The 14,266-nt window shown below is 30.5% G+C and overlaps 1 protein-coding gene across 1 annotated transcript in view; it reads right to left on the bottom strand.

The window, feature by feature from the left end:
• Positions 1–4,449, bottom strand: part of LOC117170265 (ALK tyrosine kinase receptor) — a 77,110-nt gene extending 72,661 nt beyond the window's left edge. The window contains exon 1 of the mRNA XM_033356918.1: positions 3,983–4,449. The gene's annotated coding sequence lies outside the window, so the exon portion shown is untranslated. The remainder of the gene's footprint in view (positions 1–3,982) is intronic.
• Positions 4,450–14,266: the final 9,817 nt, after the last annotated feature.

The following is a 14,266-nucleotide window of genomic DNA, read 5'->3' as shown; positions in this document are numbered from 1 at the left end:
ACTTAACAGGACCTAACGAAATTTTGCTTAACGCAACACAACTTAACTTAAGTGTTCCCGTTGTAACACAATAAAATTCATTTCATTGTACTACAGGTGGTTGAACCTCTATGTAGGTTAAGCCGAAGCTGAATGATACGGTATCGCAAACAGAACGGGACAACACAATGAGTTTAATTGTGTTACGTGAAGTTAGTTAGGTTAGGTTAGGTCAGGTATTTTAGGTTAGGATAGGTTTGACCTCTTTGCAGGTTAAGCCCAAGCTGATTCAAACGGTACCGCAAACACAACGGGACAACACAATCAGTTTAATTGTGTTTCGTGAGGTTAGGTTAGGCTAGGTTAGATTTATTTCTAGGTTAGGCTCGAGTTGACCCATTCGATGTAGCACACATTTGCTACTGGGAAAATATGCTTCCAGAGCTTTACGTGTAGTTCAATAAATTTCTGTTAATTCAGGTTATGTGAGATCAGGTTCTGTTGGGTAAAGTTATGAAGTTGATATCAGGCAAGGGTTGATCCTTCACAGTTGTCGACATGTTTTTGAAGTGGAAATTTGCATCACTGGCATTATTTTGAAATTTATTTGCCTCAGTGCATGATTTTTCGTCATTTTTTGCGGTTATGGCTCAACCATGACGTGATGGGTGATTTTTAATACCGAATTTGAATTCAGCGCCCCAAAATCCATAGGAATATGTGTGCCTTGTTACCAGATCCGCACACTTTTTTTTGTATGGCTGTGTTATTAATATTATTAAAGCTGAATTCCTTTCAGTATATAAGTGCAAATGCGCTCCTGTACCGAGTCTAGCCAATAATAGCCTTTTCTCCTGACTGTTATTCTTCTGCTTGTCAGCACATTATTATTTTTATTATTGCAATTGATTAGGATATTTAATTTTCAAGATAAGTGTTAACTTGTTCAGTTTTTGAGTCTTACAAATAATAAATTTTTCTACTAATTGATACATTTTTTGTTTCGTAGATAATTAGTATTATTTAAGCTAAAAGCCTTCCAGAATATCAGTGCAAATTCGCTCGGGTACTGAGTCTAGCCAATATTAACCTTTTCTCCTGATTTTTATTTTTCTATTTGTCAGCAGATTATTATTAAAATTGATTAAGCCCCTTTTCAAGATAATTGTTAACTCGTTCGATTACTATGTCTTGAAAAATAATAACCTTTTCTACTTATTAATTCATTTTCTGCACGGCAGATAATTAATATTATTTCAGCTAAAGTCCTTTAAGAATATAAGTGCAAAGGCGTTTCGGTATTGAGTTTAGCCAATAATAGCATTTTTTCCTGATTTTTATTCTTCTGTTTGTCAAGCTCATTATTATATTGAGTTATTGAGTCTTAAAATTTATAATTTTTTCTACTTATTAATACATTTTTGTTTCACAGATAATTATCATTATTTAAGCTAAAAGCCTTTCAGAATATAAGTGTAAATTCGCTCAGGTACTGCATCTGGCCAATTATAACCTTTACTCCTGATTTTTATTTTTCTGTTTGTTAGAATATCGTTATTATTAAAAGTGATTAAGCCTCTTTTCAGGATAAGCGTTAACTCGTTCGATTATTATGTATCACAAAATAATAACCTTTTTTACTTGTCAATACATTTTCTGTACGGCAGATAATTAATATTATTTAGGCTAAAGTCCTATAAGAATATAAGTGCTGACGCACTCGAACACTTACGGTGGATCCTTTTCAAGATAAGTGTTAACTTTTTCAGTTCTTGAGTCTTACCCATAATTACTTTTTCTACTAATTTATACTTTTTTTTGTTCCTCAGATAATTATTATTATTTAAACTAAAACCCTTTCAGAATATAAGTGCAAATTCGCTCAGGTACGGAGTCTAGCCAATAAGAAACTTTTCTCCTGATTTTTATTCATCGGTTTGCTAAATTCATTCTTATTTTTATTATTGCAATTGATTAAGTTATATAATTCTTTTTTAGGATAGATCCAATTGGTTCGGTTACTAAGAGCCTTACAAATAATAACCTTTTCTACTTATTTATATCATGCTTTGAGATAGATTATTATTACTCTAACAATAAAGCTAAAAATTCTTTCAGAATATAAGTGCAAACTCGCTCGAGTACTAATTATAGCCAAAACTTACCTTTTCTACTAATTTGTACTATATTCGTATTCTGTTTGTCAGGCAGATTATTATTATCGTTATTACAATTGATTAAATTATGTAACTCTTTTTCAGGATAGACGTAAATTCGTTCGGTCACTGATAGCCTTGCCAATAATAACCGTTTCTACTTACTTATATTATCCTTTTAGATGGATTATTATTACTATAGAAATAAAATTAAGATCCTTTTAAAAAAGCAAAAACTCGTTTGGATACTGACTCTTATCAATAATAACCTTTTCCACTGATTTATGTTCTAGATTTTAACAGTTAGATTATTGCTATTACTTGTATTTCCAAGATAAAAGTAAACTCATTCGGTTACCTTACCCATAATAACCTTTTATACTGCTACGTATCATGATTTTTTTCAGACAGATTTTTATTATTACTACTTAAGCTAACAAGCCTTTCCTGAATAAATCATTTACTATACCTTAACAATCATAATATTCTGTCATATTTTATATTCTTATTTTTGTTATTATAGGTACATTCTTTGAATGTAACATTTCTTGAGGATGCCCATTTCATTTAAAAGTAATTTATTTTCTTAAAGAAGATTATAAAGAAACATAATTTCATTGGTGGATGGAGTTAGTTGAAAATTAATTTAAGTAGTACTCATTTTTCATCATTTTTTATTACTTCTATAAGGAAGATTATTACATCTAGCTGAACATCTTTTCTTTCCTAGAAACGTGAATCAAGTTAGTTTTCATGCCCGCCTGGTTTCTGTAGTAGCAATTTAGTTTAAACCGTCTACCACACTTGGTTATTACTACTAAGTCTGTTTCTACTCGTTTCTCCACCGGTTTTTAAATTGTCTTTTCTGTCCTCTTGGATTTCCTTCCTTGAGAAAAAGAACTTATTTAGAGTACACTTTTGATAAATTAAACAATTTAACATCAATACTTTCAGTATACTTTCATACCTTTAGTATATTTATAGAAATTGTGTAAAATGAAATAATTTAAGTTTAATTTAAGTTTTAAAGTTCTTTTTAATGAAAATTATTATTTAAAAATGATTTACCTACATAAATTCATCATATAAAGTGTGCCAACTTACGATGTCAGGTTATTGTTTTTTTCTTATCCAGTTTTTTAATATTCGATAAAAAAGCAGTTTGTTGGTTAGATTAAACATAAAATATTTTCAACAGTGTTTATCATACATGCATTAAAATTTATGTTCTCTTCTTCATTTGAATGTGTTGTTTCACCATAAGCATTATATTAAGAAGGAAAAAATCATAAGATAACATCAAAATATGATGTATCGTAAATTTTCTCTCTTATTCAACTTTATACAAAAGGAATGAAAAAAGATAAATACAATGATTAGAAGGGAGAAGCATAAATCCATCAATCAGCATTGTTAACTGCAAAAAGATTAATATATGCCCTCAATTTTAAACATCTCAAACTTGATTGAATTTTCATCAAAGAAAAAATATATAACACCGAAATTAAATTGCTTCAATAAAGTATTCCTAATAGGGATAGCCAATTAATTAAGGAATTTTGATTCCGTATATTGCTTACATTTTTCTCTTCGCTGACTGTTCACGAAAGTCAATTTAATATCTTCCAAATTTAATTTAGCAAATGAGAATAATATTTTCACTTTCCATTATAAATATCGATTGTCACGCACTCTATTACGCGATCTCAGCGTGTTTTCACCCCCTTCCCCAAACCTCATCACATTCAAGAGATCCCTTCAGATAAAAACTTTGATTATCATACAATGAAAAAAACTCTCTACATTTTGATCTTGAGAATATATTTTTTCACTTTTGCTTCGCTTACCTAAAATCTGAGACATGTAATGATGAGCGAAGCAATGCATCATGTCGAGATGAATGCAACATATGTCCCCTCTTCTCTCCAATCAAATCCTCCCCCTTCCTCTCAGATGACAATACTTTCCTCTCATGAAGATGAAAGCTTACGCATATTGTGTTCCTTACGTTCTTCTCTAAACCATTATCAAACGAAACGACGGAAATAATGTCCGTCCACCCACTATAGTGCGACGCGTTCACATCCGTTCGAGCAACATCCGCGACAGCACAAATCTGAAAATTCGCACCATCCCCTGGATCTGTTTCTTATGAGAATTTGTCTCTAAAATTACGCTCGTGTATTGACAAACTTTTCTCAAAAAAAAAACTGAGGTTTCGAAGGTCGGTTATTTCACGAAAATTGGACACTTCGGCACTTTGGTATATGTCGTCGGTCCAGACGGGGAGTGCGCTTCAATTTTACACTCGACAACGACGCGTATTTGGAGCGACTCCAAAAAAGCTCTGGCTGGCTGACTGCGGCTTGTATTGGCGAGAGCCAAGGACTCCACCCCTGGCGGAAGGCAAACCGGCCGACACGCGACTGCGCCTATCCGAGTTCTTCCGGGCGCCTCGTTAAAGCTCGCTGGGATGCTGTGCATCACAGTAGCTCTGCACTGACCAGGCGCGGCTCTAGAGGGTGGTGAAACCGGCACACACGAACGAAAAAAGCACCCTCCCTACTGAAAAAATTTTTCCAAAAAAACTAAAAACAGTTTTAGAGGAATCTAGATATAAATCCAATAAATGACAATAAAAATGACAGAGAAGTACACATTTTTAATAATATTCGGACCAATTTTGTACTTGTTTGTATATTGCTGTATTTTATTGCAGTCTTCATTTCCTAAAAGAATTAAAAGAAAAGGAAAACAAAAAGAATATAGGAATGAGCTCATTTTAAATTATGTTCTTTTTTAGGATAGATCCAATTGGTTCGGTTACTAAGAGCCTTACAAATAATAACCTTTTCTACTTATTTATATCATGCTTTGAGATAGATTATTATTACTCTAACAATAAAGCTAAAAATGACAATAAATAAATAAAAAAATAAAAAAATTTATATTCTGAAAGAATTTTTAGCTTTATAGTTAGAGTAATAATAATCTATCTCAAAGCATGATATAAATAAGTAGAAAAGGTTATTATTGGTAAGGCTCTTAGTAACCGAACCAATTGGATCTATCCTAAAAAAGAACATAATTTAAACAATTTATCCTAGCTCGAAAAAGAACAACTTTTTCACTGCAAATAAACATATAAATAAACACAAATAAACAACAAGAATTTTTAGCTTTATTGTTAGAGTAATAATAATCTATCTCAAAGCATGCTATAAATAAGTAGAAAAGGTTATTATTTGTAGGGCTCTTAGTAACCGAACCAATTGGATCTATCCTAAAAAAGAACATAATTTAAACAATTTATCCTAGCTCGAAAAAGAACAACTTTTTCACTGCAAATAAACATTGAACAATAAAAAAAGAATTGAACACGGCCATTCCTACTAGAATTCAAAAAAATTATGAGAATGTAGTAAAAGTTGGGACACTATACAGTTTGGCACAGCGCGTTTTCTAAATTTCTTTGTACCGGTGCCACCTGTTATTAATGTCGCATATTAGTATCGATCTATCATGTTGATATTATTCAACCCCCATTAATTGCATCAGGATATCCAGCGACCTTGAAAACCTTGAAAACCTTGAAATCTGTAATTCTTCTTGCATTTTTGCAAGCCTTAAAACCCTGGAAATCTCTTTAAATTTTTCACGAGAACGTTCAATTTGAATTTTTTGCAATTAATACAGTTATCTTATTGAAAGACATTTCAGGGCACTTTTTGTAGACTGTACTAATTATTTCATAGATTACAATGAATAGACTCTAATATTGTCAATAATTCTATAAATTTTTTAATTTCTTTTCCGCTAATATAGAATGTTAAAGTATACATTTTTGTGATATAGAACTTACAATAAGTGTAGAGATTTCAAAATGTTTGAAAATATTTAAATGCTTTTATAATATTTCAAAGGATTTTGAACATTTCAACAAGAGTTCACGGATTTTAAAGACTTGAAAAGGATTTCAAAAGATTTCAAGGATTTTTAATATTTTAAAAATGGTACAGTACACCATATTTCAAAGATTTTAAAACTTTGTTTAACTTCATTTTCTGTTGATTATAAATATTTTTTACATGTCACAATTACATTTAGTGTGTAAAAAGGCCGAATTTTTTACTTGGTTCATTTGTAAAATCCATCCCGCGGAAAAGTAAAATCTTTTCAGGGTTACATAATTTTAAATGTAGTTCTACGATACTTTTAATTTTCTTTCTGTTCTTGTAATTTTTTTAAAACGATGTCAAAAATATTTAAAAACGAGGTCAAAAAGATGCCATACATGTATGGCACTACAGTTTGTTAAAAATGTTTTTAAATCTTTAAAAATCTACAGTTTTTTTAAAATGTTTTTAAATTTTTACAAGTTTAAATTATTTTTATATCTTGTATAAACTTCTAAATATATCTTAATCTACCTCAATTTGTTCCGAATAAATAATTATACTAACATTAGGTGTGTTTCTGACCATTGATATAATTATAATTTTATAAAATCCATCGCTTTTATTGTTAATGTAACAGGGATAACTGTGCAACTAAATATTAGTATCTTACAAAATAAACTTATAGACACTTTTAAATAAGGGTTTTTTCAATAAAATGCATTTTCCTGACTGAATTAATTGATATAAAATTAATTAGAAATATAAATAACATCTATGAATTAAAATTAAGTTTGATAAATGTGTATATCTGGGTAAAATTTTAATTTAAAAAAAATGTTGCATAACAAAAACAGTAAAGTACCAGTCGAAACGTTGCCTTTTGATCAAACCAGATCAGTTTTAATAGAATAGTTACATTTTCAACAAAATACTAAAATTCTTTATCAAATAGTAGTATTCTAAACCAAAACAAAAATTTTAAAGAAAAATCGATAAAAGTTCAAATGTCTTAAAAATATGAGAAAAACAGATATTCTTTAATATCAAATGTGTAAAATGATATATAAACAGCCAATGGTTAATTTAGTTAACCATAGCACTATACGTATACAATTTTCCGAACCCCCCACCCCTCCCAGGTTCCTTTTAAGGATCCGCACCTGGCTCTGACTGTGCACTATACTTGCTACTGGCTGTGTGAGATACGATACGAGCATCCCGAAAGAGGGTTGAAGAAAGAGGGTTGAGGCTCGTAAAGAGCGGGGCGCTATTCTGCTTCGCGTAGCTTGCGCGCAAACAGGGGGAGAGGAAAACCCATTGAGGGTTGATTATCGGTTTCGTCAAGCTTCAAAAGTACGTTATTAGGTCTCTAGTATCCATGTATGAAAGGCATGTTTGCTAATCCTCTTATCCTCGTGGTTTGCGCATTGGGTTCTCTGATTCTGCAGTTTATGACTTTTGCACATGTCACTGTATAGTTAACCCTATATATTGTAGTTTAGAGGCCACTCAAAAGCACATTACGCTAGTTTAAAGACTTTTTCCACTCCTCTCCTTCTTCGTAGAATATCATTGGCCAAATGTTTAAACCCCCAGGGTGACCAAACAAATATAAGATATTATTAGTAGTATTAGTATTATTACTTGCCTTTTATACGGCCCCTTATCTAAGGCTTAGCAGGGTCCATCAGAATCTCTTTAAAACAGGTTCCGGTGTACGACGCACAGTGGGGAAAAAATTATCAAAAATATTGACCGATTTGAACCATAAAAAACTTTTTAAAAGGTGATAAAATTGCTAAGAGAGTTTTCGAGCCTAATTTGTAAATCAGGCTTTAAATTTTATGATAAATAAACTAATATGACGAAAGAAATTAACATTTTTTCTAATTGATATTCCCGGTGCTCGTCAATATCAGGAAAATTGTTGAAATCTTCCAAGTTTCATAGAGTAAAATGAGATAAAGATGTGCAATATTATATAATAAACAGATCCAAAACTTGTAAACGAATTATTTTTGAAAGAATTTTTTTTACGATTTTCTCTAATTTTACGCTTTTTAAAGTCATATTGCAAGAAATTTGGATAAAAACAAAATAATAATGAAGAACTTTCTTCTGGTGATTATTATTGTAATATTATAAACAAATTTAATAAAAAAATGCATTAATCAGGCTTTTTTCGAAGTTCATTTTTTTAATTAGGAGTTTTATAATAACTTTAGCAAAATACAAAATGAATTATTCGGACATTTTTCGATGGGAAAATTCTTGTTTTTTTCCTCTCGACATCATTCTTTGTAATTGGGAACTTAATGATAACTTCATTAACACCCATACTTACTTAATAAATTCTATGAAATTTTAAACAAATTTAATAAACATATGTTTTATTTTGGTATTTGTCGACAAAATATTTTGCTTTTTTCGATTTCAGTCCTTTCAATTTAAGATTCTCATGCTTGCATTCTTTTCATAAGACTGCAGTTTCAGGATCGAGTAGAATGACCTTTTTCTTCTACTTTTGTCTATGATGCACTATTAAAATTGAGAAGAAAAGGACATAGAAAACAACGAATTTTTCCGTCCACAAATGCTTGGATAATGCATTTGTTCAATTAAATCATAATATTTGTTAACGAATCATGAATGTTTGCTGAATTTATTATAAAGATCCTAATTAAAAAATCTGACATCGAAAAAAAAAGAATTTTTTCAACAACTGATGCCCCAATAATGCATTTATTTTATAAAGTTAGTTTGAGAAAATCATATGATTGACCAAAAACTATGAATTTTGCTCAAATTATTATAAGGTTCCTAATTTAAAAAACTAGCATAGAAGAAGACTCATTTTTCTGTCGAAAAATGCCTGATTGATGCATTTCTTTATTATATTTGATTGTAATATTAACAATAATAATCTCAAGAAGAAATTTCTTCATCATTATATTCTTTTATCCAAATTTCTTGCAATATAACTTAAAAAACGTAAAATTATGGAAAATGGAAGAAAACATTTTTTCAAAAAATAAGAAGTTCATCAATTTTTTTTTTATTTTATAATATTGGAACACCTTTAACTAATGTTACTCTATGACTCTTAGACGGTTTCAACCATTTTTTTGTTATTGGCGAGCACCGGCAACACCAAATAGAAAAATGGCCACTTTTTTGTCATATTTGTTTATTTATCAAAAATGAAAGCTCTGATTATAAAATTAGACTCGACAACTCTCTTGGAAATCGTATCAGATTTAAAAAAATTTTTTTTTGTCCAAATCGGTAAATAATTGTGGGTTTACGTTATTTTTAACCGAAAAAAGTCCTTTTTTCCCACTATACAACGTTGGGATTGGATTTTGAGTTCAACTCAAAAGGGCTAGCACCTCTCATTTTTCTTCTGAAATAATTTCAGTGATGTCCCATGATTACCTAGAGACTAAAAAGAAAGAGATCGCTGTTTGGATTTTCGAATAAATTTAATTTTTATTTTCAGATTTTCATGTATATTTTCGTGATAATAACTCCAAAACAGGGCTTTTGTAGTTTAAACTGTTCAATTTGGTGTAGAGAAAAAATATAAATATGAAATATCTTTAGACATCTGGGACACATTAAAATTTGGTAAAAAGTGTGAAAAACTTCCATTTTTCTCAGTTTTTAGGGTTTTGTAGAACCGCTCAGTGACGTAAAATAAAAAAACGAGTTTTCAAATGATATTTAGAACGTAATCATGCATCGATTGAAAAATGTTTTGTTTGAAAAATGCAAAGCTTAATTTTTCAGTGATTTGTGAGGGTATAGTTTTTGCTTATTTAATTTTTATGTTTATACAAATAGCGAGATAAATTTTGATTTTTTAAATTTCATTTTGTATATTCTGTGATTTTGTTTTATATTTGCCATCGCTTAGATTCAATGCACAGAAGTATAAGAAAAGAATAAAAATTGTTTGCTTGGAAAGTTAGTTGTTTAAACAAAAATTGTATAATCAAATGAGCGACATTGTGGATTATTCGTCTTTAAAGTACATATATTATGCTCTGAAATTGCTTGCTTTCATATTTAAGATGATACCTGACAATTAAAATTAAAGGTTGGATGTTATTCATTAATTCTATAAACTAATTTACATCGCACACATTTACAGTCCAGAAGAAATCGTTTTATCATCCAGTCGTGTGGAAATTAAATTATCAATGATGTTCTTTGAAAAAATGTTTACACTTTTCAATTTTTTTATATTTTATCAACAAGGTTATATAAAAAAATGCAAATTTTAGTCGTTTCTGAGCAAAAAATAAGTTTTTTCTTCTGCTATTCATGAAATTATATTGTCAATAATATTTTATAACAGAATTTTGCCATGCATCACAAATCATTTATTTTATTAACAAAATATATGAGCAAAGTATAATAAAGTTAATAAAATATATAAAGAACTTTTGTTAAAAATATATTGTGAATGATGTTCTTTGACAGAATGTGCGTTTGTTCATATATTTTGTTCACAAGTTCGATGTAAATTTTTGATATAATTTGTTTATAGAATTAATAATTAACATCGAGTCCTCAATTTTAATTACCAGGTATCATTGTTTAACATTAAGATAAGGGATTGGCGCACGAAGCGCGCGAGGGGGCTCTGCCCCTCTTATTATATATACTAAATCGGGACATAATTGTGTTCTAAGTGTAATTTTAAACCTCGTTTTTTTATTTCACCACACTGTGCCCTAGTCAGAAACCGGTATAGTTTCGGTCGGATTACCATCCGTCCGAAGCAATTTTCTGCAAAAAGGGGAAGTAAGGGAAACTCCTAACTCACAAACCCATTACTTACAGTGAGAGAGGAATTAGGGGATGTAGGAAGAAATAATGGGAGGTAAGTAGGGAAAATAAAGGGAAAGGAACTAGGGGAAGTTAGGGGACCTAAAGGGAGGGGAAGCAGGGAAACTGTGAAATGAGGTTTGAGGAAGTAGGTGGGAAATTATGAGTGAGGAAGTAGAAGGAGAAAGGGGAGTGGAACTACGGAAAATGAGGGAATAGAGGAGGTGAGGGAAAATGTAGGAGAATTAAGGGAGGGGGAATTAGAAGAGGAAGAATTTGGGGGTGGGAGGGAAAGCGAAGACTTAGTGCGAGGAGTGAAAGCAGGAGAGGAAAGGGAAAGTAGGGAAATTTAGGGGGAATTAGGGAGAGAAAGTATCGGAGATAGAGCTTTGAACGACTTATTTTCATGAAACCATTTTTGTAGGCACAAGGCGTAAGCTAAAAATAAATCAAATGTTCTATCTCGCATATGTCCGAAGTTACAGCCTGTTGCAAAACACCAACTTTTACAAAAGTTCATTAGGAAGTAAGTTTATTTTTTAAATATCGCATTCCTACTGGCATTCAAAATTAAACAATACAAAATTTTATCATAAAAATTTAGCAGGACCGTAACAGTTCCTTTTTAACCCTCTCTTCCATCTAAAGTCGTTTCGTATGGGATGAGAAACGGATCAATAAGGGTACAGGGAAAGGGTAAGAAGATGAGGGAAGGAGGTTCTTATGGGGTGGATGGAATGAAGGAGGGCAGGGAGAAGATGAGAGGTGTAGTGGGGTATGTGTGGCAAGGATGTGCAGGGTCAGAATAGTGGGGTAGGGAAAGAAAGATAGTAGCGGAAAGAGTAGGACAATAGTAATGGGTAAAGGATGTAGGGTACGGAGACAGAGAAGTGCAATGACTTTATGGATTATAGATAAAAGTACATGAGAAGAGGGTGTAGGGGGAGGGAATTGGTAGAGGTAAAGATATAAAAGCTAGAGATGAGAAAGGGGTAGTAGATGGGATATGGTTAGTAGAAGGTTCAAGTTAGGAATAGATTGGAATGATTGGACGGAAAAAGAGACAGAAACGAAATACTTAGTAATGGGTAAAGAAGGTCAGGTATAACGGCAGCAAAATGTAATGAGGATGAAAATAAGAGAGAGGGTTATGGATTATTATTACTTTATAGAGTATAGATACAAATACGTGAGAAGAGGATATCAGGGGAGGGAATTGGCAGAGAGGAAGATATAAAGGTTAGGGGTGAGGATTGGATGGTAGGTGTGATATGGTGAGGAGAAAGGTCAAAAATAGGAATGGAAGGGGATGAGCAGGCGGAAAAGAGACAGACAGGAAATACCTTCATTCTCATGATGGCCATTCTCTTCTACTTTATTTATTCTTGCAAATGGTTAGGAAAAAAATCAAGATCTAATTGAAAGATTGGAATAATGTATGCATTTTGGACTTTAAGTTCCCCAAATGATTTTTAAAAGTATATAACCGTCAATGAAACGCAATAATACAATTTGCAAATAGAAAAAGTGAACTTTGACCTGCTTTGGAGCAAGAGTCTGATATGAAATGAGTAAACAAACAAAACCTGATGAATCCTTTCGAGATGATTCCTCAATAATTAGACAAATACTTTACTTAAAAGCGCCAGAGATAGAAGAAAAATTTAAATAGGATCTTATAGAGGAAAACATCTAGCTGGTTATTCAATATTATCGAATTGTTGAATCTATTATCTAGAGAAATCCGAACCAATATTTTTGAATTATTGAGTCTATTAGCTTGGGTTTATTCATTTTTTATAACATATTGAACACTTTATTAATGTGATGGAATTTTTTGTGCACCAAGTCAATAACCATATTTTCCATGTTCTGAAAATTCGAAAACCATGCATAACTCATTCTTTTCAAAAAAAGGATTTAGCATGTTTTTTTCGCTTTCTCCGCAAATAAAAAATTTTAGTATGAAGTCACCCGGGGTTGGTTTGAATATAATATGTGCCCTAAATTATCAGAGCAAAGACAGTCCATGTATGGATTCTGGAATAAAATCATTGTGGAATCTAAATAGTCTATTAAAAAAAGAAGTATTCTGCTGGCTCGTACCAGATTATGAAATGTATATATTCCTGATTATTGCAGTTTAACTGTAGATATTATTTTTAATTAATCTGAATATCCAATTAAAAATGTTGGAATAATGGATTATGCATGATTATTTTCTGATACTGAGCTTTTCTAAGCTTGCCTAATGCAGTCTATATTATGCAACTAATTATTGATTTCTTTTATCTATAATAAACTCTGTCCACTGTCTGAATGTCACTTTTTTAGACTCTCGATCTGACCCTATATTTGTTAATCTTGAATACGAGTTTATTTAAATTTTAAATCAATTTTAGTTAGTGGTCAAAATATTTCATTTTCAAAATGGCCTCATTTTTCCCTGACTAATTTTTCATTTTCCCTGACCATTAATATTTAAAGATAAAAATATTATTCTTGTAACAATATCAATATAGAATTTTGTATAAATGTAATAAAACAATCTTATATTTATGTTCTTAAATCTTTAATTTAGCATTCTTAGGGCACTAACCAACTAATTCACTTGAACAAAGTTATCTATTTAAACCAAAAAAGTAGTTAAAAAGAGAATTCTAAATAATTCGATGACATTTTAAAGGATTCCAGCCGAACGTTAACGAATTCAGGATTAATTCATATGAATTAAAAAAATCAATTTAAATTCAAAAGGATTCAAACGAAGTGGATACGATTGAAATCTTATCAGATCATTGAAACCCTACGAAATCACTCATTTCTTGTTAATTAATTATTTAATTAATTCTTTGACATCCATTAAAATATCGTATAATATTTGAAAATCTTCAAAATCCTACGAAATTTCTAAATTCTTTGAAAACGTTTAAAATACTATAAAATATTTCAAAATTATATAAAATCTTATGTTTCCTATAATTTCGGAAAATTTAATAAAATACCTGCATAGATTTTAAAATCCCTTAAAATCATTAAAACCATTAGAAATCTTATAAAATGCATTGACATTTTTAAAGCTCTTGAAAATTCCTTTGTGTTTGTCAGGATACCCTAGAATCATGAAAATTCTTTTAAATCTTTTGAAATCTTTTTAGCTCCCTTGAAACTTTCTAATGATCTTGAAAGTGCCTTGAAAGCTTTAATAAAATTCAAAAATCTTTGAAATTCATTAAAATCACTTAAAATTATTGAAATCAATTGAAAATTATTTAAAGTATTTTAAAATATACCCTAAAATATTGACAATCCTTTGAAATCTTTTTATGGCCTTTGAAACTTTCTAAAGCTCTTTAAACTTTTTTGAAATTATTAAAAATATTCTTAATTCTTTCAAAT

Source organism: Belonocnema kinseyi, chromosome 3 (assembly GCF_010883055.1).
Source record: "Belonocnema kinseyi isolate 2016_QV_RU_SX_M_011 chromosome 3, B_treatae_v1, whole genome shotgun sequence".
Lineage (NCBI taxonomy): Eukaryota > Metazoa > Arthropoda > Insecta > Hymenoptera > Cynipidae > Belonocnema > Belonocnema kinseyi.
This window is presented reverse-complemented; position numbering and strand designations above follow the sequence as displayed.